General features: G+C 41.9%; 1 pseudogene; it reads right to left on the minus strand.

The window, feature by feature from the left end:
- Window positions 1-465: 465 nt before the first annotated feature.
- The window catches only part of LOC136523712 (uncharacterized), a 43,971-nt pseudogene continuing 28,097 nt past the window's right edge, over window positions 466-16,339 (minus strand).

A 16,339-nucleotide genomic window follows, 5' to 3' on the forward strand; every position in this document is an offset into this window, starting at 1 on the left:
AATGTGCACTTCATGGAGCACAAGCTTATTACCTTCCATATGTATGAGTGCTCCACAAATTGTTAAGGCGCATGTTAGCAGTAGTTGAAGCATTGAACTGATGAAGAAAAATATGACCAACAGAAAACTATTCATTAGGCCTAATTATATATGATTCATCTTCTTCCACCAAAAATTAAAGGATAATCACCGGTGATAGCATCACATGCAAAGATATGGTAAAATTGTCACCAAATATTATTAGAAACTGAAGCAAACAACATCTTAGCCTCAAGTAAAACAAATGGTATGGAGATCAAGTCACACAACCAAACATCAACAAACATATATTTCATGAAAATGGAGCATCATCAGATGGTTTGATGCAACACAAAATTCTTACGCATTTTTCCTTAAACAACAGTATGGAAATTTGTGGATTGATTGCTGTCATACACCCTCTCATGAAAATCATTCCCCCCACCGTTAGATAAAACCAGGGGGTAGCTTATCCATCTCATAGGAGCATGGGACGATATGCAGTAGAAGGCCTCCTACTCCTTCCCCTTTGTCTTCCTCTTCCTCCCCTTCCTTCAGTACTAATAGCCTTGCTGCGCTTGGTAGAAGTCCCTGTAATTTTTTTTCAAACATGAAGTATATAATAATAGACCTCAAATATAAGCACTACAAATCTCCATTTTAAATGTAATAAACATTGATTTTATAACCACATTATTGACATAATGGAATATGGGTATGATCTTTTAAGTGCTGTTGAAAAATAAACAATGCATAGAAAGAATTCATACCACTACTTTCATCATCATCAGAATCCACTACCCTCTGCGATACCAAAGAACATATTAAAACAATGTTTAGCATTGTACAGTCTTTTCTAAATACCAAATGAGCATAAAAGATGTCACTGACAATCCATATTTTCAATTTATGCAGTTGTGCTTTTAATGTGACTTGAAAACTGCATTAAAACAGTAGATGCAATTGAAAATTTAACTTTCTATCTACATACTTCAAACTTTAAAGCACAAGAGGGAATAATCTACTAATGGATAAAAACTACAAGTACTAATGGAGTTTTCTAGAAAAAAAGAAGTGGCTACCTTCTTCTGCAATTTTCTTCCATTGAACATATCTGCTCCTTTTGACAATGCTTTTGGAAGCAAGTCAACTTTAGGTTTGGAGTGAAACTTCTTCATGTAATCCTGCTGAGAGTAAAACTACAAGTCAATTAAAAAAATTACTAGGTTTTCGGTTTTGGACTAAACATTTGTAAGTGAAATTGCATATCAAGCTAATGGTGCATACAACCCAATATAACATATCTCATCAAGCTAGTAAAACAACATGTTTAATCAATCATATGCAAGTTGGAGGCTAGATTATTGTTAATTTAGTGCCACTCTGTAGCCAGATTTTGAGAATTACATTGTAATGTCTGATGCACTATAATGGTTGGATGGAAGAATATGACAAAGTCCACTTACTGAAATAGGACATTACTTTCTAATGGTAACTACTTTTTTCATTATGTTTCTAATTACACCAATCTACCCCCTTTTATGTCTGAACTTATATCTCATGAAACCTTTCTAGTTTAGAAGGTTATCAACAATTCTTTACTTCTATTATCACAATTTGAAACACTCATTAATATCATGGTTTCCCTATGTTTATATATGTGAAAGTTAAGCTTTCTAGTTCTTTATAGTTTCTTCTAGTAGCAATAGAGCTTTTAGAGTTCTTGATACTTCTTAATTATTCATTTGATCTACATTGGAGTTAGCTCTCACATTTGTATTTTGAAATGTGATCTCACAACAATATATTAGTTTAACACATAATGTTAATTCTACCATTGTTATTGTCTCCCTCACAAATTCCTTGTCAGTGGCATCATTGAGGCCCCTGACGTTCTAGATGAGTAGAAAGGACATTGGTACTAATCATTTCCACCTTATATGCAATGCCATAGCAATGTAATTGAAGTCATAGCTAATCACAAAATGCAACAAACTAATAACCAAGCCTCAAATACACTTCCCCAACATCCTAAGAACCTATAACATGCACTCATTGACCTCATACAACTCAGAATAAGAGATTAGTTGCCTCTCACCACGAGGGCTCCCACTAGGAATACAACTAGCTCAGATACAGGACTACCTTTACTGCTATACAATATATCAGCACAAGTAATAGGCTGACTGTGACATGATTTATGGCTAACATAGGAAACAAGGGGTCTACTAGGTACTTGGTTCGACGCCATCTCTCTACATTGTGATCTTCTCCACATGTGTCGCCTATTCTGTAGCAGCCAACTAACCCACGACATTAATAACTTGGCCACTATACCATGGCAATGGCCTTCAGCGGTAGTAGTGTACAAAAGGTCCTACTCTATGCCCCCATGGCATGTTCTCCAATTAGCTTGTTTGGTGCTACTGCATCAAAGGCCCTAATCAGGTGGTTTCTTGCTCTCTTTGACACTAGGACCGAGCAAGTTGTTTCCTTCTATGCTTGGTGCACCTTCATAGGCCTTCATTTGTTGCCTTGACATTCATGTTTTGTCCACCATTTCTGCACATCAATCTCTAGGGGTTAGAGCCACTAGGAATGGCTACCCCACCACAACAAAAGTCCTATCAACGATGCTAGGTTCCTAGAGCATCCATCGCACCTAGGTCAAGATCGGCTACCTAGGCCATTAAGTCTGACGTGATCAAGCTGAGCTGTAGGTCCTAAATGAATGGCATTCTCGCAACCCTGAGTAGTCACCTTAGTGTTCAACTGTGTAACTATATCCTAGGTGGACTCTAGTGGGGTATACTCTGGAGATAGAATGATGTCATTCAAAGGAACCCCTTGGGAGAGTGGAGAAGGAAAGCTCCCTATTGATTTCCCACTCGCACATGTCTGCCAGCTCCCAAGCATGGGGTCCCAATCCATCCTAGAGTAGTAGGGATCAACCTACATACTTGTCATGCATATAGATTGTAAAAAATCTAGCGTTGGATTGGGATGTAGCATTGTGGAGGTAGGACCCCCACAACTAGGTCATAGAGCTCCATTAAGAAGCACGAAGCCAAGGCCCAACTTTGATATAGAGTGGAATTTCTCATGAGTCCACTCTCCACACTACAACTCATGCCCACTCCTATCATCACCAAGGGACAGGCTTGCTATTGTCCTCTTATGTGTGTATTGGTTCATCACAATGTAGGACACTAGTTGGTGAGCGCAAACTATGATGGTCCCAGTCTACACATCACATAGTGGTAGATGCCCTGCATGTTGAGAGTTTGGGACAGAGCATTGTAGGCTCCTTCTGCAATCCTTGCTATAGCCTAGCACCAATGTCTGGCTGATGAACGTGTTTGCTAATGCTTTCCTTCTCCATGGTGGTCACTGTCGATGTTTCATCATCGATAGCCTGCCATGGGGGGTACCCGGGGTAGTTTGTTCGGACTTCAATGTATGCAGAACTCGACGGTAAACGCAAGAGACAGTCGATTTATCCTAGTTCGGGCTCTCGACAATGATTGAGTAATAGTCCTACATCCAGTCAGCGTTAGCCTTTGCGTTGGATTGATTATCAAATGTCGTACAATTGTTGTTCTGAGTCCCTAGGAACCCTGCCCTCCTTTATATAGTCAGGAGGTCAGAATCCTAATCGGTTTACAATGAGAGTTCCTAGTAGGATTATAGAATACTACTACTACTAAGATTATAGGGGAAGAATCCTAGTTAGACTAGATATTCTCCCTTCCTTACGGGGGTATCCCATGGGTCCCGCACCGACAAGCCCCCGAGCACTTCATGGTTGAGTTCTAGAAGCCTTGTCTTGTTTCTTTAGGTCTTGTCGAGCAGGAACAAGCGTCGTCCGAGTGCTTTCTTGAGCAAAATCATGTAGCGCTTTGTGAGATCTTCGCGTGGTGTGTACCTTTTTGAAGAAAAAAGTACTCCCATTTAGGTGTAGCCCTCGAGCCTCTTGCTGTTTGGCGTAAGGAGCTGGAGGGTCTTTTCTTGAAATCACCCTGATTCTTTATCGAAGGGCTCCTGAGCATATACCCTGGTTCTTTGTCGAAAAGACCTCGGATATAGGTATGTCCAGGTTCTTTTTGCCATGTGGCCTTGAAGTGGTCTGTCTTGAAGAAGTCTTCTGAGTGATGTGTGCTTTTTCGAAGGAAAAAGTGCACTCACTGAGTGTAGCCCCCGAGCCTCTTGCTATTTGGAACAAAAAGTTAGAGGGTCTTGAATCTTATGTTGTTTGAAAAACTGTTGTCTTGAGGAAGTCTTCTGAGTGATGTGCACTTTTTTGAATGAAAAAGTGCACTCTCTGAGTGTAGCCCCTGAGCCTCTTGCTGGGTTCTTTTATCAAAAAGAACTTGGATACAGGTTCTTGGCATGTTCTCTGGTGGTCTGCTGTTGTCAGATGTAGTTGTATGGTGGCGGTTGATAGTAAATGCTGTTTGTTCACGAGTTATATAGTATTGGTATATTCTTTCGAATATGCTCGTTCTCGAGTACTGCTCCTTCATGCCTGACTCCTCTTTCATTGAATTCTATCTTTTCACTGTGTCCTTTGTTAGGTTTGTTTTGCTGGTGCTCCTGGTCTAGGTGCACCGCTTCTTTGGCCTATAAATATCCTCCTTGTGTGCTGTTTTGATTCATCGAGCATTTTGTTGCGTGGTCTGAAATCTCCGTAGTCATGAATATGGTAGTTTGTGAAGTAGAGCAGCCTCTGGGCGTATTTTGTAGTTCTTATGTATCTTGCCATAGCTAGAGGGAGTCTTGTGATAGGGATTAGAGGTAGGCTAATATCACAGCAGCATTGTACTTGGAAGTATGTGGCGGTAGTTGGAGGGAGTCTTGTGATGTGGGATGCAATCCTTCATCTGGCAGTTCTAGGTTGATCCTCGTCGCCTGCCCTGAGACTATCTGGTGTAGATCAACACCATATCTAGCATCACATCGGACTTGGGTAGATAGATGCCTGCCAGCCTTCTCTGCTCCATGTTGTCCCGCCATGCTGCTGATTTCCGCCTTGGATGCATTGCGTCCGTCCTTTGAAGAAAATAGTGTAGCCGAGTGTGGTTTGTTCTATCGAGTAGCAATTTGAAACACGTAGTCATTCCAGAGCCTAGCTGTGTCTGGGTTCCTCTTTACTACCTTGCTTGTCGTAGTATCGAGTTTGTTGGGTCTTGTAAGATGTATAATCTTCTCTTTTTTGAAACCATTAATGGAAAGAATCTTGTCTTCGTGGTTGTCTTCTTCTTTTTTCTGATTGCTTTCTTTGGTATTCTCCTTACTATCTTTTCTTGTGTATCGATCTTTGAAGGTGTAGCAATCTTTGATGGTGTGATTTCCTTTGGGGTGCAAGATGCAATGCATGTTTTCAATGTTGTCATACCTTCTGGGCTTAGAAAACTTCCTTGATTTGTCAGTCACTGCTACGGTGTTGTCTAGTCCATGTTTTCTTTCCTGATGTCTGTTGTTTCGATGATTTTGCTTGTCTGGGTTGTCTCGGTTGTTTCTATCTGGGAATCTTTCTCGTGTTTTTTCCTCTGTGGTAATCATTTTTTCCACTGTTCATCTGAATTCTTCATTGTTTCTTGGGTTTTCTTTGCAGAAGTCTTGAAATTGCCACCTAGCCATGATTTCGTGAGAGAAAGCTTCGATCACTTCTCGTTGGGTGATGTCATGTACTTGAGCTTGTAGTTCGCCAAATCATCGATAGTAATTTCTGAGACTTTCACCTCCTTTCTGCTTGAGTCCTTTTAACTCTGCGTGGGTGATTGGGTGTGTAATGATACCCGCGAAATTTTCACAGAAAGCTCTTTGCAAGTCCTCCCAATTTCTTATTGATCCTAGATTCAATTTGTCAAACCATTGAAGGGGCATGGTTTATAGGGCCATGGGAAAGAACAAGGTCTTGATGCCATCATCTCCTCTGGCCAATTCAATTGATTGCGAGTAAATCCTGAGCCACTACCTTGGTTCGGTCTTGCCATCATACTTAGAGTGGTTGGATGGCTTGAACTTGTGAGGCAGTCGTATTGAAGCAAGTTTGTTTGCAAAACAGGGGAACCTATCGTGCGTTCTGGCTTCTGTGTATTCTGATTTGGCACCCCCATCTTGCCAACTATTGTCTTGGTGAGAGTAGTTTTGCGTGGCTGTCCGAGTAGGTGCTTTACTTCTGGCCTTTCTTGGTTGTTCGACTCGGTCGTTTTGATTATGGTTTCTTCTACTTTCTCTGTTGTGACTTCCACTTGGTCCAAGTCTCTCGAAAGCAGACTTCCTTTGATTTTGATCTTCCTGCTCATGTGATGTTGACCTGTCAGGTAGTCTTGAGCGGGCCCTTCCATCATGCGTCCTTAGGACTATTGATCGGAGGAAATCCTAGAGCTGTTCTTGTTTTTCACTAGGATGTGAAGTCGCCCTGAGTTCTTCTAGTGCTTCTCGGATCTTATCGTAGGGTGTATTCACCGCTCGTCCTTCTTCGACCTCTTGCTCTGATTTTCTTCTATTGTACTCGGCTAGGTCTAACTCATATCTGATCCAAGCTTCCTTGCGCTGCTTAGCATGGCGTTGATGTCCTTGTTTCAATTTGTTCTTTCTCTCTCTGGCTTTCCTCTGACTCTTGGTCTCACCATCATGCCCCTAGGTAAATGGTGATATGTTGGACTCAGATTCATCTAAAGACCTGACGTTGGGCGCTTGTGGGGGGACCAATGGTGATTGAGGATGATGAATCATGAATACTTCTCAAGCGTGAGTTGTTCTATCATTGGCATTGGTTTCCGTACTGTCAGAGTTGTTAATAACTTCAGTAGAGGCTTCAAGGTCGTAGATTGAGTCTCCTTCTTGGTAGGGTAGATCTGTTGTCATTCTTGTGTCAACTAGCCAGGTACTGCTATCCTTAGGAACAGAACCTGGCCAGTGGATGATGCAGTCTTGAGATGTTATGGTTAGTATGAGACCTTTCTGAGCTCCTGTCAGTGGTACCCCAAGCACTGTATTAAGAAATCTTTCGAGCTGTGCCCAATAAGATGTTGCCATGTTGCTGAGACCAAATGGAAAAGACCCATCTTCTTTAAAGTACTTTGAGTGTACTCCGAGTTGTATTCTTGATAGGTTGATGTCATGTTCTAGAGCCTTGTCGAAAAAGAACTCGGATAAGACTCTGCCTCGGAAGCGGAGCCTGAGTTTGAATTGGATGTGTGAAGCCACGAAATCTGAGTTGGATCGGACATCACGAGCTACGTGAATCTTCTAGCAAGTTGATCTGTCGTAGTCATTGAAATAGAATGGTCCTCATGGTGATCCGAATTTTCAAGGAGATGGCTTTGGAGCTTGCCATTGTCACCTGCTTCACAGATCCATGAACCGAAGATGAAGGTTGATCCCGTCGAGAAGATCATGTTGTCAAGGTCCATCGAGCTCTCGGATGCAAAGTCGCCGAAAGCCCCTACCTGGCGCGCCAACTATCGATGTTTCACCACTAATAGCCTACCATGGGGGTACCCGGGGTAGTTTGTTCGGACTTCAACGTATGCAGAACTCGATGGTAAATGCAAGAGACAGTCAATTTATCCTGGTTCAGGCCCTCGACCATGATCGAGTAATAGCCCTACGTCCAGTCAACGTTAGCCTTTGCGTTGGATTGATTGTCAAATGTCGTACAATTGTTGTTCTAAGTCCCTAGGAACCCTGCCCTCCTTTATATAGTTAGGAGGTTAGAATCCTAGTCGGTTTACAATGAGAGTTCCTAGTAGGATTACAGAATAATACTACTACTAAGATTACAGGGGAAGAATCCTAGTTAGACTAGATCTTCTTCCTTCCTTGCAAGGTATCCCGTGGGTCCCGCACCGATAGTCACCACCCCCGGTGTGGTGAAAAAGATTGAGCGCCTAGCGTCCATTCTCTATTAAACAGAGAAGGCCACTCCTCTACTCATGATCCTCATACTCATCTTGCTAGCATCACTAAATATGTGGCCGTGGAGCTATACAACCTGAGTTCCAAGCTAGAGTGAAGTGTTCATTCAGCACCCCAAGAATCTAGTTGTCAAAGTTGTGGATACTCATGTACTCGCTAGAATCAGAAGACTCCAAGGATGAAAAGCCACTCTAATGAGAGCTTGTACTATGAATGCACATCAGGCTCTAGTCCTCATGGAAGTCTACATAGATGAGCAGTTTGAATACCTCATTGTTCTTCTACACATTCCCAACTTGCTTTGGAGCCTGTCCAAGTGGCCAACATGTTATGGGAAGATGGTCATCCAAACCCACAACTAAAACACATCCATGGCATCCTAGAAAAAAGGTTCTAGTCCGAATCCAACCAAGCAAACAATTTTCCCTAGCATGTCCTTAGCCACCAAGCCATTCCACATGCACCAGTAAGTTCTTGATGGCAACACAGACATGGTATACCACCAAGTGATGTCCATGTCATGGATGGATGTTGAGTTGATTCCCTCTATGTGTATCATCCCAACATGGAGAGACATATTGCACTACATAGGGTAGTTAACAAGGGCAAGGAAGTTTTTTAGGTGACGGTGAGCCATCCACATTTGAATCATGGCACACATATCATGTTGATGACCACCTGCGTGATAGCCATGGTAGAGGAATGCTCCCACTATGTAGCATGGGCCACCATTAGCATCACCCTGGTGTGGTTCTTGGTGATCTCATATGCCACAGATTAGGAGGAAAGCACTATCCATGCCCTCCACTGCCCAGTTCTTGTGCCATACTCATAAAACAAGGCATTGTCTTCACTTCGACACATTGTTCAACCCCACTGTAGATGGAAGAGGAGGTGAAAGCATCTAGGCCCCTAGTTAGGTTTCAGTGATTAATGACAATACATGATTACTATGACTAACGTGTGTTTTGCAGATGCAATTAAGTTAGGTCATGATAATGGCAATTGATTGGGCAATTATGGTTGTCATGCCCCTACGATGGAAATCATTTTGGTTTTTAAAGGATGGACGACAAGGTTAAGGATGGACTAGTTCTAAGTGTCGTTTGGTGTTGAGGAGACACTTAGAGTAGTTTAGGACTTTGTTTTTCCTTTGGCCAAACTATTAAGGGGGGTATGGATGGGTAGCTTGACCTAGGTGAGTCTAATGGGTTAGGTGTGGTGCACACTTGTCAAATCTAGCACTAGGTAGCTCCTAAGTAGCCCTTAGATCAATTGGAGCAAACATCATTCGCATATGATTTTGAGTTGGAAGTGAATGGAGGGTCAAATGCTGATCGGACGCTGGTTTCGGTGTGACTAGACGCTGGCGCAGAGTCCAGTCAGTTTATTTGATCAAGGTGAAGTCATCTGGTTATGACCGGACGCTGAGTGAAATGTGATCAGACGCTGGGTGCCAGAGTTCGGTCAACTCCAGTAAGGTTCTAGAGAGGGAGAATCCTGATCGGACTCATCCGGTCAGTGCTGATCGGACGCTGGTCAGGTTCTGGCTACTGACCAAATGCTGAGCAGCAAAGTGACCGGACACTGGGTGCCAGAGTTCGGTCAACATCGGTAAGGTTCCAGAGAGTAGTTTTTTTTATCGGACACGTCCGGTCAGTGCTGACCGGACGCTGATCAGAGTCTGGTCACAACTTAATGGCTTAGTGGCAAGGAGAACTGACTGGAGCATCCGGTCACCTTGACCAGAGCGTCCAGTCACCCCACAGAGGCGCATAACGGTTTGTTTTGAATGAGGGGTTATAAATACTTCCTCTATTCACTCAAGGGATTAATTTTGCTCATTTCAACAGCTAAGAAACACCCTTGAGAGTACCAAGAAGAGCAAGGTCCTAGTGAGGTGATTGGGATTTGAGAATCCAAGAGAGAGGCCTCATTAGTGAAAAGAGAGTAGCAAGTGTGCATCCACCCTTCTTATTAGGCTTGTTGTGGTCAAGTGAGAGTTCTTGCTTGTTACTCTTGGTGATTGCCATCACCTAGATGGCTTGGTGGTGATTGGAAGTTTGGTGATCATCCGGCGGAGCTTGTGGATGACCCAACTCAAGTTGTGAGCGGTTGTGGGTGATTCACCGTGACGGAGTGTAACACCTCGGGTGTTTAAATACTAAAATATGCCATGTCATCATATGCATTGCAAAGCATTTGATCTTAGTGAAAATTTTTATGTGCATTCACTAAAACAAGTTTACCTTTATGTTATATGTGTTGACTTGTATGGCTTGAATTGAGTTAAAATTCTTTGAATTGAATTGGATTTCCGAAAACCCTGATTTTCAGTATTTAAATCCTACCCTGAAAACCCATTTCAAAACCTAAGCACATTTTGGGGTTGAGTCTAAAAGCAAAAGTGTAGAGCTTGTCAAGTTAGACAAAGTTTGTTTTTGGAGTTTTCAAAGTTGTTATGAAAAATTTGAAGTAATTTGAAAAGGCGTAAATTCTTGAAATGTCCCCTTTTTGAATTTAAACTTGAGTTTCAAAATTTATACCGAATTAGGGGGTGGTTATAAAAGCAAAGTTGTACAACTTTGAATTTTGAACAACTTTTATTTTTGGAGATTTTTAAGTTGTTACATAAATTTGGGAGTAATTTGAGATTCAAATCGAGTGGTAATTTTGTAATTTTGGGGAACAGTGACCGTGGAAGCCACCTCACCGTCGGCGATCTTCTTCTGGGTTCCAGGCACGTCCGTGGCCGTCTTCAGCTTCGTGCTGGCATGGGGAAGGCTCCTGTGTGGCTTCCTTTTGCTTCTAAGCCATGTTATAAGGCCTTCGTCGCCGTCGTTCTTTGTCATTTCTCCTCCTCTGTTTTCCCGTCGCCACCGCCGCTGCTCCGTTGAGCTGTGCCGTCGCCGTCGCGCATTCCCATCCCCAACAAAGCTTGCCACAGCTCTGCTTGTTCCTTGCGCACTCAGTTGACCCACCCTTGAAGCCTGACTCAGCCTGGAAACATCGCTTGGTGCCTTTCTTCCTCACGGCCGGCAGCGTCGCCGTCGCGTTCGCCTTACCGTGGCCAGTGCTCCACGGTGCGTAACTGTCCTTGCTCGGTCTTGCTTCAGCTTTGCCATGATGCCATGGTGCTTTATGCCCAGTTGATTAACCATTTTGTCCACCATAGTCACTGGATCACCGTCACCGACGACAGTTGCTCCGCCGTGGTTGCTGTGCACGCCGACCCGCCTTTCTATTGCTCCTCCGGCTCGGCCATCGACTCCAACACGTTCGCGGTGAGCTCCTGGTGCTTCCTATGCCATTTATTTAACCGCTACCAGTTCCATTTTGCTGGCGTAGTGCAGCCGCTCCGCCGTGTCCACCATGGCCGGCGTCGAGCTCGGTTTGAGCTGTTATCGATGCAATCTGTGACACTAGTAGATGCGCCTTGTCGTGGTGATCACAATGGTACCTTTGCCATCGCCGTTGGTCTCGCCGGCGGCGAGAAATCGCCGGTCAGCGCCGTTGTCGCCATAGTCAGCGTGGGAGGAAGGGGATGACAGGTGGGGTCACCTTGTCAGTGGCGGTTTGATTTGAAAATGAAAATTTTCTTTTTCAGAAATGAATGAATAGTGTATACTTTTGTTATTTTTGTGTAGAATTAATTAGAGCTCCAAAAATTATGAAAATTTTTGTGTGACCTCTCTGTGATGTATATTATTTAGAAAAAATATGAAATGTTGTTTTTCAGTAATTTTTGAATGTGATAAAAATTGCTCAATTAATTAATAAATGAGTTTCTATGATTTTTCTAGGTTTAAATAATTATCTAAAAATTATGAAATTTGCTTTGCCACTTAGTTATCATGTGATAAGCCTTCATAAAAATTTTGAGCTCATTTGGAGAAAGTTGAATTATTTCATAATTTTGAATTAAATAATTAATTCATAAAAGCAAATAGTAACCTTTAATGATTTAGGTTTTGTTTGAATTTTTGGATTGAGTGGTGACCTTGGGTCATTAGTTGGTAATGATCCTTGGCAATTGAAGTAAGTGTTATGAAAAAGGTTTAGTTAATTTGACTTGTAATTGTACCATGAAGGAAAGTTGTATTCGAGTTTTTAACTTTCGCATCCATCATCAAGCATCATGTTTCGTATCCCGCATCATGTTAAACAAGGCATTGTTACTATGTATAGTGAACGAAGGTGAGCACATGGTAGTTAATCAAGTTGCGGAGGAGGTTTATCTGTTTGTTGAGGTTGGATCTGATATCAGTGGGACGACTCCGGAACCTGACTTTTCCGCCAACCAAGGCAAGCCCCGGATGCATTTAAACCTACCTTGCGTTTTATAAATTTCTATTGCTTTTGCTTTTATATACTGCATGAAGTGATTAGGAGTCAAGTGGAAACCTAATTGGTACATTACCAACCTTATTTTTCCATATCTACCTTGTTACCAGTTTAATTCGTAATGCTTAGTTATGCTTAGCCATGCTTAGACAGATAAAAGTCGGATGATTACCTATCATCTGCGAGTTTTACATGGATCTTAGTTTACGTTTGGTTACTTATGTTATCATGAGATATGAGCATGTGGAGTAATAAATCTAGACCGAGCGGACTCGGTGTCTGAGAGCCACAAGACGTGGAGGTCTTGTGAGCGGGCTCTTTCCGCCTGTGTCGATTAAGGTCCGTCCATTGTTGAATTGCATGAGGTGAGACTTTGTAGTACTAACCACATACTCCGGTAAGCCTTAACTTGGCGATCCTATTACGAGAATGGCTACTCGCGCACTGGGAGTGGAGAGATGGCGAGAATAGTGTGTACCCACGTGGCAATGGGCTGGATTGGTGGAGTACTGTATTCTCGGGTGGTGCGGACCCATTCTTGTTTTAGGGGACCTGAGGGTAGGTTGGTATATGTAGGTCAGGGACCTGCATATGTCATGTGGTCTAGAATTCCTAGCTGGGTTTAATCGGTTCAAATTGTCGTTGCTCCTCGGTTATGAAGACTCAACTCACTGTTCATCATCGTAGTAATAACTAGAACTTGAAGAAGGAATGAGAAAGTGTTGGATATGAAGTTTCATGATCTCATTACGGATCATGTCAGCTTTATATATGATCTTTTGAAGATAAAATGTTGATATAAAGAATCCTATTAGCAAGCTTTTACGCAAAAAGAACTTTGACTATTGCTAAAGCCATACCTTGAATCCCTGAGCCTACATTCCTAAGTCGTCTCAGTTTTAATTTTGGTTAAGTCTTGTTGAGTACTTTTATACTAAGGGTTTGTTGACCCTTGTTGCAGGTGAGCCTCATGAGCAGGTCTGTTGTGGACCATATTGCATGACTGTTGTTCAGGTCGATGCCGTTAAGTGAATGTGTGATCCTTGGGTAGGATACTTATATTGTGTGTTTTTATTATATTACTAATGCCACTCCACTATGACTATGGTTTGTAATATGTATCGAACTTAGTTTGTAAGGTTTAAAAACAACTGGTTTGTAAACTAAGTTATTGTAAGACTTCCGCTAATTTACTTTGATGTAGATATTTGAATAAATGTTGTATTACTGCAATGACTCTGTAATGGGATCCTACTCAGAAATCATGGATGATTCGGGGTTTCCGAGGACACCCGATAGTCTTCTTAAGTTTCTAGGAACATATGCATAGTTGTCAGAGGTCGTTGGACCGTGATAGGTGCATGTGGGTCCTATAATTTAGGAGGTTTTGCCACATGGAGTGTCAAAGAATCAACCCGTAGAGAGCACTTGATCCTTGCATAGATCAAGGGGGAGCTACACCCTTGTGTGGGTGCTCCAATGAGGACTAGTGGGGAGTGGCGACTCTTCGATACCTCGGTAAAACATCGCCGCATTCCTCCTTCTCTCTTTACTTTAAGCATTTACTTTGAGCAATTCAATTCTTGTCTTTACATTCATAGAATTGTCATGCTAGAGTAGGATTGGAACTTAGGTTGCAAAACTTTTGTGCGGTTGAACATTAGAAAGACTTTCTAGGCACAAGGGGTGAAGTGGGCTAAGTGTAGGGTTTAATTATTGCAAAGAATTTTAGAATTAGCCCAATTCACCCCCCTCTTGGGCATCTTGATCCTTTCAATTGGTATCAGAGCCTCGTGCTCACGTATTTAGGCTTAACCGCCTAGAGAAAGATGTCTTATGGGGATGGACCTCCTCCTATCTTTGAGGGAGATGATTTTCCATATTGGAAAATCCACATGGAGGCGTATTTAGAAGCTCTAGATGTTGGAATTCTTAGAGCCGCCTCGCAAGGTTTCTCAAAACCTAGGGATCCCACGCACCTTCAAGGCGATGAAGTGAACTACGAAAAATGGAATGCAAAGGCTAGAAATACTATCTTTAGAGGCCTTTGCAAAGATATGTTTAACTAGGTGAGAAACCATAAGGATGCCAATGCACTATGGTTGGACATTTGTGTGCTCCATGAGGGAACTAAGAGCGAGCATGAGGAACACTATCATCTCATAATTAAAAAGCTTAATTCTTTTGAGATGCTTCCTAAAGAGAGTACTAATGAAATATACTCACGCTTGAATGTTCTTGTAGAGGAATCAATGGGCTTGGACTCACTCAAATGCAACCATTCGATGTTATAAGAAAATCTTGAGTGTCCTCCCCATTAATAAATATGGGCATATTGTGACCATGCTTTATCAAGGTGATCTTTCCACCGCTATACCAACTCAAATCTTAGGAAAGATCAACGCTCTTGAGATGTACATGCACATTAGCCACAAGATGGCTCATCCTCTACCAAGAAGAAAGACAAAGACTTGGCATTCAAGGCTAGCCAAGAGAAGGGCAAAGCAAGAATTGAGTATGAGAGCTCAAGTGATGATGAAATCGATGATGCAAGTATTTCTCTCATGGTGAGAAGAACCCAAGATGCTAAAGAAGCTCAACAAGAATGGCATCAAGTTTGATGGTAAAAAAAAGAAGTTCTTCACTAGCACAAGAAGGAAGCCAATCTCTGAGATGGATTGCTACAATTGTGGAGAGCTTGGTCAACTAGCTCATCAATGCACCAAGCCCAAGAAAGACAAGTACAAGAAGTACAAGGGCAAGAAAGATGACTCAAGTGATGAAGATAATGATGAGAAGAAGAAAAACAAGCCATACAAGAAGAAGGATGGCAAGAAGAATGACTTCCACAAGAAGAAGAAAAATAGAAAGGCATACATTATCGGTGATTGGCTCACGGACATTGATTCATCAAGTTGCTCATCTGATGATGATAGTGAGAACGAGAAGGTGGCCTCTATTATGATTGACTCTTCATCATCTTCACCGACACCACTGCCATCATCCTCTACACACCTATGCCTTATGGCCAAGGGTGATCGAAAGGTATCAAATGATGATGATAGTAGTGGTGATGATCATGCTCACAATGATGATAGTGATAGTGATAGTGATGATGATGAATTTGAATCACCTTCATATGATGATCTTGTTAAATTGCTAAATTAATATACTAAGATCATTAGAAAGGCAAGAGCTAAGAATGAAAAGCTAGAACTTAAGAATGATTCTCTCTTAGCTAAATGTGATATAGCAGAAAAGGCTAGTGTTGAGCTTAGAGAAGCAAATGATGCTATGTCATCCAAACTCAAGGAGCTCAAATCTTCTAAGAAAGAGCTTAAAGAAAAACATGATAAACTTGAGGGGATACATAATGAGCTCATCACTAGCTATAAAATGCTAAAAGATGAATATACAAATATCAAGATCAATCATGATAATCTTATCATCTCTCATGAGTATTTATCCAATGAGCCACATGATCCTACTAATGATGTTGTTAAGATTGATATAGCTACATCATGTGATGATTTAATTGTTGAGAGCATTGAGCAAGGATCTAGTAGCAAAGGCAAGCAAGTGGTTGAGTCCGATAACTATGATGAATATGTCAAGATCAAGAATGAGAATGAAAAGCTTAAGAAAGATCTTGAAGAGCTATCAACCACCAACGCTATTGTGATAGAGAACCTTGATCATGACTATGATGTAGAGCTCAAAGAAGAGAATGAGAAACTCAAAGAGGAGAACAAGAGACTCAAGCAAGAGAAAAATCATGATGAGCTAAAAGAAGAGAACAAGAAGCTCAAGTTGGAGAAAGAACATCTCAAGATTAGCTTGAGCAAGTTCACAAGACGCAAGCATCTTTAAAGTGAGCTATTCATAAACACCGTCATGAAGATGGATAGAAGTGGAATTGGATATTTGGCAAATCAAGAGAAGAAGGCTCAAGCTCAACAACAACAACAACACAAGTCTAAGCCAAAGCCAAAGAGGTATTTTGAGTGTGGACAAGAAGGCCACTTTGCCCATGAGTGTCAAACTCCACCAC

The sequence above is a fragment of the Miscanthus floridulus genome, chromosome 18 (assembly GCF_019320115.1).
Source record: "Miscanthus floridulus cultivar M001 chromosome 18, ASM1932011v1, whole genome shotgun sequence".
NCBI lineage: Eukaryota > Viridiplantae > Streptophyta > Magnoliopsida > Poales > Poaceae > Miscanthus > Miscanthus floridulus.